General features: G+C 42.3%; 1 long non-coding RNA gene across 1 annotated transcript; it reads left to right on the top strand.

The window, feature by feature from the left end:
* The first annotated feature begins 977 nt into the window (after positions 1 to 977).
* Positions 978 to 2,616, top strand: LOC115169479 (uncharacterized). Its single transcript, XR_003870868.1, has 2 exons — positions 978 to 1,264; positions 2,068 to 2,616. It is a non-coding gene; the product is annotated as an uncharacterized LOC115169479 (long non-coding RNA).
* Positions 2,617 to 3,671: the final 1,055 nt, after the last annotated feature.

Below are 3,671 nucleotides of genomic sequence, written 5' to 3'. Positions count from 1 at the left end.
AAAAGCAAGTCAGGTAAAGAGCTGTTTTAGTCTTAAAGGGGCAGTGTTGTATTTTGAGACAGTTGAGTAAGCTAAGTAGACAATAGGCAAAGGGTAGTGTAATTTGTCTGTTTCTCTAATAATGGTATGAGAATAATGATGCATTTTATTTTGTAAAGTGGTTTCTTGCATCAAACCCAACATTTTCAGTCACCTTGTCTGAAGGACAAGTGGATAACCAGTTTAATGTCATGTTATTTTCTTCTCTAAAGTCTCATGGAATGTAGGCTTACATTGAACACCACACATTGGCTGCTATTGACAGAACTAGTACCAAACCGTTGTTCTAGTTTCGGTATACCGTGCAACACTAGCTTGTGTGTGTGATCCACAATTCTCACAGGTGCACATTGTGATGGTGTTGAGATAAACAGGCCTTTCCCTTCCTGATTCATCATCTGTAGGTTGGCTCTCTGGTGGAAGAACACAACACAGGCTGGTGGTGCCAGTCACTCTGCCACTGCGTCACTGTGATCAAGCCCTCTGCGAGTCACGTTGGGGAACAAACTGTCTCACAAGTCATCCTTGCAGATACACCAGCCTCCATTATGACTGTGTGCATGCTTGTGTAATACCCTTGTTAGAACCAAATGTTTAGTTTATTTGTCATAATTAACTGGTGATGTATAAGTGAATAGGTTGGTTTACTTTTAAGTTTAAGTTTTGACCAATAAGGTCGCTTGTTAAGCTGTGGCCAATGGGAGAGTTGACCTGGTTAACGGGAGGCCTGGGAAAAAAAGAGAGGGAGAGAGAAGTTGAGAAAAGGATGGACATTACATTATGACTGTTGGTGAAGAAAAATAATAAAAGAAGACGATAAAAATAGAACAAAACCCATACCTACCGAGTTTTGAAGGGAAATACCGATTTTATTTTATAAGAGTTGTTATGATTTTGTTAAGAAAGACTTAGTAAAGACTGAAGCTACCGTCTCGTCGTGGAGGTATTTGACAGCCTTGAGGTTAGCCTAGCATCATGTGAAACCGAGAGAGAATTGCTTGGGAAAGATTAATGAGTTCATGTTCCCATGGGATATCGGTTACTGCTAAAGAGTACTGTCTGCATTGATAGCTGTGCTTGCTGTGGATCTTGTGAGGAAATCTGCACAGAACTGCCATAGTTCGCTGAGGGAATATCTTCGAGTAGTGCGTAACCACAACGGTGGGGTGCTTCTGGACTTTATGTGTGTCGTCATTTTTTTTGAGCTCCAACGTGCATTGAAAATGTAATAATACACATCTTGAACCTTATGTATGTTGCCTTGGTGGAGTCATTTCCTGTTTCAATTTCATTTAATGCATGGGAAAGTATATCCTTATACAATAACAAAAATCTATAATCATTCCATCTGAAGTTAATACCCTATTTGTCATCACCCTAGATAGTTTACAATAGGGATTCTTATTTGAGATGTCCTTCTCACCTAACATCCCATGCTGTTGAGATATTCTACGTAAATGAATATTGTGAGAGTCAAATTCGACCCTGGTGAGAGGGTTACACTTGCATTATCAAGTGTAGCTTATGTGAGTGGGCGAGTGTAAACATGAATATAGTTGTTATTGTGTGGATGTTGTTCTTTGGCCATCGCTTTCTCTGTCTTTCCTCTGAGTTCCGAGGTCAGGTCACCTGCTTGGACCAGGTATGGGTCGATAATTAATTTGGATGTGTTGGGAGGGATCAATAAGGCCTGGAGCAGTTCCCCGGGGAGGAAGGGAGGACAGACAGGCAGTGTGTCAGGGTGCGCCTCATCAGCAGGTTTTGCTGGGCTTGGTTTACTCAGAGAGGATGCAGCTGTTCACATTCCCTCTGGAGGGCACCGCACCGCACTGTGTTTGTGGATCTATTATGTGTGTTTGTGTGTGTGTGTGTATACACCTTCTCAATTTCCCTGACAAAGTTCAACACCTGAGTCAGAATTCATGAAGCCTGTGCAACGAACCTTGCTGCTTTCTTACCTTGCTATACTCTCCGCCCCTCCCTGAATGTCAGATGGTACAGACTGACTCCTGTCTCCTTCCTCTTTAGGGCTGTACTACGTGGACTCGGAGGGGAACCGTGTGTGTGGGGACCTATTTGAGGTGGGCTCTGGCTCCAGGTATGCGTATGGAGCGGTGGACAGCGGGCTGAGACAGGCTATGTCTGTAGAGGAGGCGTGCGAGCTGGTCCGCAGAGCCGTCTACCAGGCCACATACTGAGAGGCCGATAGCGGAGGACAGGTCAACCTGAACCAGGAAGATATATTGAAGCTGCACCACCAATACCAGGAACAGAACATATAGAGAGGGGAAGGAGGGATGGATGAAGAATTGTAAAAATCAGGGAAGGTTGATAATGATATAGCGGCAATGTTTTTTTTTCATTTCGATTCATTTCACGAACAGTTTGCTGCAGTTCCCACACACAACGTGTTTCATAAAGGGGGTGCCGTTTTCTAGTGAAGAGGCTGATGAGTCAAATCCGTCTCACTCAGTGTAGGAATAGTCTGCCTCTCTTACAATGTTACAGATCTACATTCTAACAAAAACTGGAAAAGCAAATCTTTTCTCAATAAACCCTGTGATGTTTTTTCAAACATGAAATGTGTTTTTATTTGATTCAAGTCCTCTTGTTTTCCCCCCTGTGTTTACTCTAGATGTGTATTTTATTCATACACACAACACATTCTCACTTCTGTCATTTGATCTTATTCCTCTGTTCTCCATCCCTTGATATAGCTCCTTTCCCCATTTTCTGTTGGTATTTTGTCATCTGCATCTGTTGAGATCCTGACGTATTCTGTTCCTCAACCTACAGCCATAGCTCTAACCCTGCTCTGTGATCATTGGGGAGTAGCTGCAGTGTTTACCTTTCAACTATAGGAGTTGCTAATTACATATCTATCACTAATTGTGCTTCCTGTGTGGAAAACTGTATATTTTCCCCCTCACTTAACTTCCCCTCCAATGGTTTTATATATTTTTTTTTCATTAATTGGAAGGGAAATGTATTTTTTTATTTCTCTCCGACACACTTAGCTTCTCAATGCTAATGTTATATGCCGCTCTGTCACTGTGCTTTACAATGTAATGATCTGCGCGTGGGCTGTGTGAGCCCCTTCAGTGGTTTTATGGCGGGAAATAAACACTAATAAAAGCGATTGGTAGCCGTCTAAGCCCCTGCACCTTCCAGCCATGGTTAAAAACTAGTTTCACAGGTGGATAGTTAGCAGATGGAATATAAATGGGATTTCAATAAATGTAAATGAGCCTTCCTTTCCAGCTCTCTGCGCTGAGTAAATGAAGAGATGAGAATTACACCATGGTGGACCCACACAATCACAATGGCAAGCTGGAATCATACAGAGCACTTAACTTACTGGTAAGTAGACCACTTTGATATGACACTGAAAGGTAATGTGGGTATAGCCTATTTTAAGGATAAGTGCAGGATTTATAATACATGATTCGAGTATTAAACTAATGTTGGTCTTCTCTTTCGAGCATGATGAACTTTCTTGTATGGAAGAACAGGAATGGAACGCTTATACAACCTGCAGCCAGCCATGACCGGAGGTCTTCACCCATGGTGTAGGGCCATTTGGCTCTCAATGTCTTGACATTTTTCAGTGTCACTACCTCCGTTATGATTTG

Source organism: Salmo trutta, chromosome 31 (assembly GCF_901001165.1).
Source record: "Salmo trutta chromosome 31, fSalTru1.1, whole genome shotgun sequence".
NCBI classification, from domain to species: Eukaryota; Metazoa; Chordata; class Actinopteri; order Salmoniformes; family Salmonidae; genus Salmo; species Salmo trutta.
Note: the sequence above shows the minus strand (reverse complement) of the source record. Positions and strands in the feature narration are given on the sequence as shown.